Source organism: Sceloporus occidentalis, unplaced genomic scaffold (assembly GCF_023333645.1).
Source record: "Sceloporus occidentalis isolate IW3139 unplaced genomic scaffold, rSceOcc1.0.p SCAF_7, whole genome shotgun sequence".
NCBI classification, from domain to species: Eukaryota; Metazoa; Chordata; class Lepidosauria; order Squamata; family Phrynosomatidae; genus Sceloporus; species Sceloporus occidentalis.
Window position 1 is genome coordinate 24061144 of NW_028316987.1, and position 11986 is coordinate 24073129.

Here is an 11986-nt window from a genome sequence, read left to right on the forward strand (position 1 = left end):
CTCTGCGGGGGCCAAGAAGGAGGCGAGGCCGGGGCGATCGCCGCCGGCCTCCTCCCCTCCTTCCTGGTCCCTGAGGGGCCAAGAAGGAGGCGAGGCTGGGGCGATCGCCGCCAGCCTCCTCCCCTCCTTCCTGGTCCCTGCAGGGGCCAAGAAGGAGGCGAGGCCGGGGCGATCGCCGCCAGCCTCCTCCCCTCCTTCCTGGTCCCTGCAGGGGCCAAGAAGGAGGCGAGGCCGGGGCGATCGCCGCCGGCCTCCTCCCCTCCTTCCTGGTCCCTGCGGGGGCCAAGAAGGAGGCGAGGCCGGGGCGATCGCCGCCGGCCTCCTCCCCTCCTTCCTGGTCCCTGCGGGAGCCAAGAAGGAGGCGAGGCCCCGATCCTGGCCTCCGATCGTGGCGGGGGCCAGGCGGGGAGGGAAAGCCTCCTTAAGTGGAGGCTTTCCCTTGCCGCTTGGCCTCCGCTCCCCGCTGCGATCGCGGTAAAATGTAGGACAGAATTTTCAAATGTAGGACACAATTTGTGTGTGTCCTACATTTGAAAATTTTGTCCTACATTTTTCCCGGTTTCGAGGTCCGGCACTATGGCAACCCTATAAGTATATGATGTATAGAGTCAAATGAAGAGCAATAGCAAACAAAACATCGCCCCTAAGTAGTTTAATTTTGAGGCAACAGTGACCAAATAAATACTACAGGGAGAAAAATGATTAGCTGAAAGGTAATACAATTTTAATACAACGCAAGAGCTCCTTAAAAATGAACAACTCCTTATGAGCTATTTCATAAGGCACACATTTACTTTTCAATTAGTCTTTGGATAAAACACTTGAAAACATCAAAATCTCAGCAAATGTGTTTCTTTAGCTCAAATGGGATGATAGGAGGGAGGCTCAGAAAGCTGTACAATCCAAGGAAGAATCCACTATTACAACTAAACTTTCTTCATGTAAGCTGTTATCTCCTGGCAAAGTACACAGTAGTTTTGGATTGCCCTGGAGCAATCATATGACTGAACCAGTAATACAGGTTACCCACTTCCTATGGTTAAGAGTTCACACCTCAAGATTCAGATTTCAAGCCAATTCATGTAAAGCTAGTTTTTTCTTGCCTAGTAAACAGAAAGACAATATAAGCACTGTGTTCTAACAATGTAAATTGACTGTGGTGATTTCAAAACTGTATAAAGTGAGCTACAGTCAATGAAAGCAAAATGAAACCTATATGAAAGCATATGCAAAATGAAATGTGCTAGTCTTTTAAGATGGCAACAGCCTCTCTGTATTAAATCCAATTGTTAGATCCTTTCACAGTAGACAAATTGAATTAACTGGATTTATATAAATGTTGATTTTTCATTCTGCAACTATAGGTCTACTATAGCAATTGGATTTAGGCCTTTCTTCCTTTGATGCAACACACTAACATGACCATCTCCCTAAAAAAAAATCATACAAAGCAAACCTACTTTTTCATTTAAAAAGCATCCAAAACCATTTTAAAAATCAAGCAAAGCATCTGAGGTGATAAATGCTATTCTCCAACAAATATTTCAACATCACAGTAGGAGCTACTCTGAACAGAGCCTGAACAACATCAAATGCATGTTTAAGGGAGAATCAGCAGGATTACCTGATTTCCTGAAAGTTGTTGTTTTAAAACATTTTTGAAATGTGGAGAAAAGAAATGAAACCAGTGGCATTTATTTCAATTTCCAAAGGTAATGGTGAGAATCATGAGCCCACCACAAGTTGACCTGCAATTCCCAACATTCTTCATTATTGGTTACATTGGCTAAGGCTTCTGGGAGCTGCAGTCGCCATCGGGAAGACCACACAATTCCCACCCCAGGCTTAAACCTCAAGTAGACAGAGGCCTGTTACAGACAGCCAAAATAAAGCTGCTTCGAGTCACAGTGGAGGTATGGTGTTTCAATGATGCATGCGTCCTAAGAGTCCAGAAGTCGCACCAAAGCCACGCTCCAGCCCTAAGGACTGGAGCATGGCTTTGGTGTGGCTTCTGGACTCTTAGGACGCATGCATCATTGAAACACCATACCTCCACTGTGACTCGAAGCAGCTTTATTTTGGCTGTCTGTAACAGGCCAGAGTTTAAAATTAGGCTGCAAGTGAGTGATCACAGCAAAACAATTTAGCCCACCTGTGGCATGAAACTGGTCTGATCCCTCATTTCCTAATCTAAATTTCCAAAGCTATGCTTCTCGGGTCAACTTCAGAACAAGGAAAAATGAGTGATGACACATAAAGTAAAACAGACTTGTGCAATCCTGCAACATATAGTAGGCAGCACTGAGGATGAAGAACGTAATTTCGATTCCTGTCCATGCAATCCACAGCTTGCCAACTCAGGATTCTGCTGCCATATTCTTCAGGAGGTTTCTGACTGATTGACTAACTGATTGATTGAATGAATGAATATCCTTTAATATATGGGACACAGGGTGGCTCACAGTATAGGTTAAATCAAAATAAAAGCCTAAAACTATGTGTAGTACAAAAGTTAAAAACAAATAAGCAACCAAGTTAAAAACATTAATTTGAAACCATTTTTTAAGCAACGAAAGAATAATTGTGAAGATAAAAACACAGCACACACGATTAAAAGATCCTTCTACAACTGGCAATTCCCGGTAACAGCCAAAGGCCTGTTGTCTTGCACTGTGCAGACACTCTGCTGTGGAAAGACACTGCTGACTATGGCAATTGTACTTATGAGTACCCAAATGCAGAACTGGTCATGTCAATGTTATTGCGATGCCTCTTGAGAAGAGAGAGACAGCGCAATGTGGCACTCCATGTCAAAAATGGAAAACAGAAATCAGCTACTGTCTCAAATAGTGACCCTTCATGTGACTTGACCTGTAAAATTTCTTAGACCCGATCCATCATGGCCTTTGCCTATTTTTGCTGAGGAGGGCAATACTTTCTAGACTTGAGAAAACATGACCTTGTTTATTCTTGATAAGGTGGTCTGACTAGATTGGAACTATCTTCTCATCAGAGTTAATTAGCTATATGTGCCTTATTGGTTGCCCCAAGTCTGTTATTCATTTGGACCAGATATGCAAGGCCACAGCTAACAGTCTCATATGAAGTAATTTAGCTATTTTCATGGACATCATTTTCCTTTGCTTCATTTTTTATATCCCTTAAGTTACATGCCCTAAGTTGCATGCCCCCTCGACTTATCCACAGGCCAAATTCCATAATTTTGGCCCCCAAACCTGCCTTCAACTTATACATGAGGTCGATTTACAATCAAGTATATATGTATAGTAATGGTTATTGAGCTCTTAGATTTTCACTGCAAAGTAACCTGCAAGGGCACTGGTGGGCATCCTGTTAGCCATTGCATTATACTGGTGTATTTATTGTTATTCTGGTTCTTGAGATCTCACCTACATTCTGGTAATGCATTACCTAGCTTAGAAAAACAAAACCTTCTGTCTGCATGAGTATTTCTTGACGGGTTCTCTGTTAAATTTTTACCTACTGTTTCTCCACCTTTCAAAATAAACTACTTTTGCAAGGACTTGAGAGCAGTTGTTCTACAACAGCATAAGCGCAGAATCCAATATCTGCCATACTGGTCACTGCCGCTTTTCTAGTTTCAGGACTGAGTGTCCTGGTGAGGCAGAAAGGCTCTGATTCTGCGAAGCTCAACTGGATGCGAAGCCTTGAGAAATCCCTTGCCTTAGGGTCACTGATGAAAGGGTGATGGCAGTAGATATCTTTTCAGCAAACTGAACTAGACACAAGTGGCTAGAGAATCCCAGAGGAAAGTTTTTGAGAAGCCCTACTTCAACCTGATTTCTTCATCTGTCACATTTACTTCTCAGAAATGCCTTCCAGATGTATGGGGCAACTAGGGTTGCCATAATTCTCTACTATAAACTGGGACAACATGTAGGACAAAATTTAGACCAAAATATAGGACAACTGTAGGATAAAATTTAGCCCCAAATGTAGGACATTTAAGAAAAATGGGGGACCTTAAGAGACCACCCCGGAGATCTGTAGACAAGATATGGTTATATATCATGTTATACCCAAACAAAATTTCTGCTGACTGTACAAACTGGCTTTCAACATCAGTTCAGTACCACCTTCAGAGCTAGTGAATCAAAAGCATGCAAAATCCTCTGTGAAATGGTGCATGTACTTAACGAATGGTACCTTTCAAATATCATCAGGATGAAAGCCAGAAATGATCTACAAAGCCCTATACAACTTGGACTCAAAGCCCTGGGACTATCACAGGGCCCGTATTTTCCCATATGAAACTAACTGAGCTGAGAAACCTGGGGGGTGACATTCTCTCCCTACTGCTTCCCTCATATGGATAGCTGAAGGGCGGTGAGAAAAAGCCTTGTCCGTGATTGCTCTCAGGTTGTGGAACTTCCATGTAAAGAAGCTAGAATGGCTCCCTCCCTGATGTCCTTCTTTAGGCAGGCTAAGACCCATCATTCAGATGGGTTTTCACAACTAACTGGTGTCTAAGAAGGGCATTTTAATGAATGTGTGTTGTACTTCTGTGGCAGGTGTGCTTTTAATTCAATATTGTTTTAATGTTATAATTTAACTGTATTTAATATGAAAACTTTTACATTTGCTTGTCATCTTGCAGTGAGATGTTCTGTAGATCAAATAAATAAAACAATTCCATCTTATCTCTAGATGACTAGGAGGCAGTTTGGAGGTTCTCAAGAACCTCCTCAAATGAAAGAAGGAAATAGGGAGGTCCTTTGGTGATGACATGAAAATTGGGATGCTAACATCTTCTTCAAATCAAAGAGAATGTGGGAGGCGTACAAGGGGGACATTTAAGGGTTAAGGAAGAATAACATTTGAATTCATCATGCTTTGAGATTAATGTTATCACATTATTATCTAAATTATTGAATCATAGGATAATTTTATTGTCAGATCTGCTGTATGCCATCAGCAGGGCAATGAAATCAGTACAATTAAATGTAGATGCAGAAATTGCACAGTGTAGCACAGGAACAAGAGGTGATGACTTTAGGAGTCTTCCTATATCTTTAAATGAATACTGATGCCATCACTTGATTCTATCCTTTACTAAAGTATAGCCCTTCATTAAAAATACAAATTTGAGATGGGTCTGGAACATAGACATTTTGGAGCAAAATTATTATTATTATTATTATTATTATTATTATTATTATTACTATTATTGCCCCAAAATGCCCACAGGCCACACTTCATCCACCCCAACCTAATAGTAGAGCCAGCCCGAAAACATCACAAAATTCCTCTTCTGTACCTTACTTATTGTTTGCTTTGCACCTATCTATGATGGTACCATAAAAGCAGTTCCAACCACTGTCACTTGATATTTAGGGGAAACATGTACAGAAATCATATTATTTGCAGCCACCTAAAAGATTTCAACAAATGTCCACTTGTCCCTCCCTATTCGCTAGGGTTAGGGGCACAAGACACCCATGAATATGGAAAAACCGCAAACAACAAACACACCATGAGAAGACACCTCTCTAGGAATCTCTAGGTCCTCCAGTGCAACTCTGTGGTCAATGTTCAGCACTGACCATAGAACTGCACTGGAGCAGCTACAAATGCCTAGTAGAGTACTAGGAATCTCTAGGTCTTTCAGTGCAACTTTTAGTTAAAGTTGACCACAAAGTTGCACTGGAGGACCTAGAGATTCCTAGAGAGAACATATTAATCAAATCCATGAATAATCAAAGCCGCAAATATCAAAGCTGCAAATATGGAGGAATGAGTGTAGTTATCTCAGACATTAACACTAAAGAAAAACTACATCAGGAAATAAAGAGAGAGAGTACTGATTTCTAGGGCTTGATGGAGCTCCCAGGTAGTAACTCCATGAATCCTACCAAGATAGAGAAAACACCCTCCTCAGCTTCTCTCGTTTACTTTGTCAGCATTGCACAAACATCCATCTCACACACTGAAAAATCCTTTAGCCATGCAGACACACATTATGACTTATGATAGACACATAATGGTAAGACACATCCATACTGAAATTTCATACACTTAGAATCACTTAATCATAGAACTAGAAGAGACCACAAGGGCCATTTGGTCCAACCCACTGCCATGCAAAAATACACAACTAAATCATTTCCGAGACAGCCATCCAACCTTGTATAGAAACCTCCAAAAAAGACTCCAAGGCAGTCTAGTTCAATCTTGAACAACTCTTATAGTCAATAATCTTCCTAAACTTCAGATGGAAGCTCTTTTCCTCTCATCTGAATCCACTGGGTTAAGTTCTAGACTTAAGTTAAGTTCCTGGAGCAGCAGGAAAAAAGCTCACTTCATTTTCCATGTGACTTTAATTCAGATATGTAAAGATGGCTTTCATATCACCTTTCAGTGTTTGGCTTCCAGGCCTTTGATCAGCCTTTGCCCTCCTATGCATAAGTTTCAGCTTGTCAGTATCTTTCTTGAACTGTGATGTCCAGAAATAGACACAATTTTACATGTGATATTACACTAAAGCAAAATAGAGTTGTGCTATTATTTCCCTTGATCTGGGCATTATACCCCTATTGATGCAGCCCAGAATCTGTAGTGTGCCTTTCTGGGCCATAACATCATCCTCATGTTTATTTATGTTTAACATTTGGTCTTCTAAAACCCCTAGATCCTTTTCACATATACTGCTGTCAAACCAGGTATTGCCCATACAATTTGTGCATGTCATTTTTTCCTGCCTAGGTGTAATACCTTACATTTATCCCTGTTGAAATTGACTTTGTTACTTTTGGCCCAGCTCTCCAATCTACCAAGGTCGTTTTGAATCCTGTTCCTGTCCTCAGTGCATATTTCCAAATGTAATTCTAGGTGGGGGGCAAATTACAATGGAGTCAGAACAGTACTTGATGTTCACATAGTGTATAAAAATCCAAAAACATTCACAGACAGCAAAGATATACTCTCCCCTTATCTAACACAGAGCTGTGCAGACAGAAATGAAGGGCCATTCTAATCTTTAAAATTACACTCGCCCCCTCCGTTTTTGTGGGGGATCCATTCTGGACCCCCTCCCCATGAAAATGGAAATCCGCCAATATTCAAGCCTCATTGAATAGCGGTGCACCCTCCATTTTAAGTCCCTCAGGCCTGTTACAAACAGCCAAAATAAAGCTGCTTCAAGTCACAGTGGAGGTATGGTGTTTCAATGATGCATGCGTCCGAAGAGTCCAGAAGTCGCACCAAAGCCACGCTCCAGCCCTAAGGACTGGAGCGTGGCTTTGGTGTGACTTCTGGACTCTTAGGACGCATGCATCATTGAAACATCATACCTCCACTGTGACTCGAAGCAGCTTTATTTTGGCTGTCTGTAACAGGCCTCAGTTTGCACCTCGCCAGTAAGCTAGGGACGCGGATTCAAATCCATGCAAACGTAGGGATAACTGTATAGGCAAAAATACTTGAAGAATGTCAGTAAACTAAGCCATCCATTTGCTTTTATTTATTGATCATGGCCACTCCCACTGCAATGTTGTCTCATGTCACAAATATATCCCACTCTGTCTTAGTGCCAAATCAAGTGAATGGTATTACACCTTGCTCTCTTGCTACTCTTTTTTACATCTCATCTTCTTATTTCACCGCACCCATGGTCTAAATTTAGATTGTATGTTTCTTTAGAGAACAAACCTAAATTTCTGTATCTGCTATTCTGTAATCTGTAAAGTGCTGCACAACTGCATACTCTGTCTTTTCATGTGGAAACTACTGGTTGCTAATTTGGTACTTTCAACATGAAATAGTAGTTGCTTCGGCTCCATGTGTGTATTCCAGTAGACATAACTCTGGGACTTAGGTTCACCATTTTTGATAGCTATCCAGCACCAAGCTAGTGGTGAAGATAGAAGTATAGTAGAAGAGACCATACCACATCAGTATTTGCTACACAAGGCTTCTATTAAGTGGACTTTAACTGTTCTGTTTTCCTGCCATTTGGTGTTTGAGTGAGCAGTGAAACCTCTTAACACTTGTTAAACTAAAAGGGTTTTTGATAACATAACGATAGCATTCATAATACTGTTGGGGTTGGACTTGATGGGGGTCAGCCATGATGATCCTTGAAGATGTTCCAACTCTATGATTCTTTGAACAGGAAAAAAAATTATTGTGACAAATGTCCTGAGATGTGAAAGTGTTTTCCCAGTGTTTTGAACCCTGCAATTTATGGTGTCAAGTTTGTGTCCTTTTATTCTTCTGAGCAGAAAACACTTTGTCCTCTCAGGACACTTGCCGTTGATACTGAAGCATCTTCACTTCAAAGGGAGAGGACATGCAATTACAATTTATCAAGAGGTTCCCAGTATATCTGTGGAGGGCTGAATCAGGATGAAGGTTTCTTATCACATTACCCATATTGTTTGGCTTACCTAGTGTCAGATGACGTTATCAGCCATAGTTTTGAGACTAGCTAATGGTGATAATCTAATTAGTTGATTATTTTATGTTGTAAAACACTATCTGTGTTTAATTTCCCGTTAGCTACGCTGACTATGATCTCCAGCTCTCCCCCAAAAATGCATACTCTAAGCATGTAATTCTGAACTGCAGACAATGAATGCTTATACCATAATTTGTTAATCATTAAGGTACTGTAGGTCTCTGTGTCTTGGTGGTGTTTTGTTTTTGCAGCTGCAAAAGTAATGCCATTTTGGTTGCTAGCTCCCAAACACCAACAAATATTCAACATGTTTCATTTCTAAAAATCACAATAAAAAAGCTGCTTCCTCTAGCAGTTGTTTCAAAATATTTACTCAAGGGATAAGGTACAATGATGAGATTACACAGCTTGAACGGAGGGGAAGCACTGAAATGCTGACCTATTAATTACACAGATCATCTTCAACTGGAAAGCAGTGTCATAATCTGCAGTTGGACCACTGCTATATGAATCATAGAGTCATAGAGTTAGAAGAGACCACAAGAGCCATCCAGTCCAACCCCCTGCCATGCAGGAACTCTCAATCAAAGCATACAGACAGATGGCCATCCAGCTTCAATCATTTGTTTATTATATGATGGGAAAAGCTGAACAGCACACACAGATAATATCCAGAGATATAGCATACACAGCTGAAGGGGGCTGCCACAGGAACCCCAAGACTATCGTACTATTTCCAGATACCTTCCTTTCCATTCCAGGGCTGCCGTTCCAGTCATGGTCCATATTTCTACCTCCAGGCACTGTCCTTTTGGCTCTGGACCTGCCATTCTGCTCCCAGGGGCCATCATTCTCATCCCAGCTCTTTCATTCCATCCTGGGGTCACTATTCCAGCTCCAGTCCGCTCATCTAAATCCCAGAGGGTGTCCTCTCCATTTTTAACCATTCATGACAGTGCTGGAGTTGTCATTCTAGTCTGCCATTTTACTCTCAGATGCTATCATCCTAGGTCCATGCCTAAGGACTTTATCATACAGGGACGGGCGTCTTTATCCTGCCCAGAAAGTGCGACTGAACGTGATTGTGCGAAAGGCTTTCTCAGTACATCGCACTGATCCTATGAATGTCCGGTCAATGAAGTGGAATTGTATTACCAGGATCTTCCAATATTACAGAATTAGGGGAAATGAGGAGACAATTCCACTTCATTCACGGGACATTCATGGGATCAGCACGATTTTGTGAGAAACCCTTTCGCATGATCACATTCAATCGTGCTTTTTGAACGGGACAACGTCCCAATAAGTGCAATTTTGTGTGAAACTCCTTCCCGCAATTGTGCAATGAGCACAGGACAGGGACTGGACAATGATGTCCCATCCCTTGTGTGATAATGTCCTAAGAATGTTCTATGCCAGTGATGGCGAACCTATGGCACGCGTGCCAGAGGTGGCACTCAGAGCCCTCTCTGTGGGCACACATGCTGTCACCCTAGCATAGAGTTTGCCAGAGTTTCTTACTAGAAAGCCAGAGGGATGTGGCACTTTGCAGTGAATAAGTGGGGTCTGGGTTGCAGTTTGGGCACTCGGTCTGTAAAAGGTTCACCATCACTGTTCTATGCCTATGCGCAGTCTTAGGAGGAATCATCCAACTCCTTCACTGGCCAGCTTCTTCAGAGCCCTTCACAACCGCCATCCTGTGATGGGCCCCTTCTTCCATACCAGTCATCCCACTCTAGGTCTGTCTCCTACCAGTCCCTCTCTCATCATAGCCTGTTGTTGCCATTCCCCATCTTTTCTTCCTGTAACGGCAATCAATATACTTTACTTAGTATCAACATTTAAAACAGATGCCATGAAAAAGCCAACCAACCCTATCTATTCCTGCGAACTCAAAGTTAAGGCAAGCAAATACCACTTGAAGTTCCTTAGACCAGCAAGAGCAGTATTGACCATCTCATTTCCCTTCTGTTCCTCTGGACCATTCCCTTTCCTTCCAGGATCCACTCCCTGCTTTTTATTTATAGCTCCCTGGCAGCGCATTGACTTATTTCCAACGATGCGCTGTCATCATGCCAGCAGCCCTCCTCTCAATTCCCATTCCTAACACAACCTTCCTATAACTGCCAGTTATAGGTTTTCAATAGCGGTCAGAAACATACTGCGGAAATAATCCAGTTTGAGACCGCTTTAACTGCCTTGGCTCAATGCTAGGGAAGTCTGAGAACTGTAGTTTTGTGAGATATTGGCCTGTTACAGACTGCCAAAATAAAGCTGCTTCGGGTCTCTTTGGAGGTATGCTATTTAAATGATGCATGGGTCCTAAGAGTCCGGAGGTTGCGCCAAAGCCACACTCCATTCCTAAGCACTGGAGTGCAGCTTTGGTGCACTTTCCGGATTCTTAGGGTGCATGCATCATTTAAACAGCATACCTCCAAAGAGACCCGAAGCAGCTTTATTTTGGCAGTCTGTAACAGGCCCATGAGTATGAATTGGCAGGAGATGGGCAGAGCAATGGAGGGCAGGGGGCCTTGGAGATGATGTCTCTCCAGCAGGGTGGTCATGGAACATGCAGGGCTGGAAAGAGACTGAAGATGTTAGTCCTGGGTCTGCCTCTTCTCCTCCTGGCCTTAGTCCAGCTGATAGGGAGGGCTACCTGCAGGCTGGCACCTCCCCCTTTGGTAGACTTTCAAAGCCAAGGACATTCAATGTCCATTTGCAACTCAAAGATGATGTTTCCTTGGAATCACTGGTGCAAAACATGAAGGCTTTCTTGAGAAACTGAGTGTCCTCTTCTTCCTACATAGGAGCCTGTGGCTTCACAAAGGAAGGAGGCACGCTGGAGTCCAAGGAAACATCTTCTTTGAAGCTCATTTCCTTGACTTTGAAAATCCAGCCCAAAAAATTTGTGCATTTTGATTGGCCCCATAAAGGTATCATTGCTAAAAGGGGAGGAATTAGGGATGTTAGAAAGGGGGCCATGGGCTGAGAATGACTGCAGGGCAGTTAACAACAGCAGCAACACCAAAGTGGGGGCATGTGGGTGCCTGGCCATGAACCCCTGCCTCTGCCAGCCATGCCCAGCCTCCCTCCTCCCTCCTGCTGCCCAGGGCTGCCCTGAGGACCCCTTCCCCCTGAGGCGGCCCTACCTGCTGCCCAGGGCCCGGCAGGTGGGCACACAGCCCCTCGTCCTCCGCTCTCCCGACGCCGCCCGCACCAGGAAGCGCCCCGCCTGGGAAACGCCTCCCTCCCACTCTCCGACAGGCGCCGCCCTTATCGCTTCTTGACGCTCTGAAAAACGGGGCTAGGTCGCTTTAAGCGCGGCCCCTCCCTCCTGACGCCTTCCGGGGTTTGTAGTCCAGTGAGCTCTCGAGCGCGCTCTGGCCGCAGAGTCGCAATGCCCCTCCCTAAACTACAAATCCCAAAATGCAAAGCGAGGCACGGGGCCGCATTGAAAGCGGCCTCATTAGAAAGTGTCTCATCACCCAGCGCTGCCCCTTCCAGGAGGAGGAGGAGGAGGAGGAGGCCTGGTTTCCCTCACTGCCCCTA

The 11986-nt window shown here is 43.5% G+C and overlaps 1 protein-coding gene across 2 annotated transcripts in view; it reads right to left on the reverse strand.

Annotated features, from left to right (window-relative positions):
• The window catches only part of LOC149309405 (tyrosine-protein phosphatase non-receptor type 3-like), an 85152-nt gene extending 73496 nt beyond the window's left edge, over positions 1 to 11656 (reverse strand). For both annotated transcript variants that reach the window (XM_089532378.1, XM_089532379.1), the window contains exon 1: positions 11587 to 11656. The gene's annotated coding sequence lies outside the window, so the exon portion shown is untranslated. The remainder of the gene's footprint in view (positions 1 to 11586) is intronic.
• Positions 11657 to 11986: the final 330 nt, after the last annotated feature.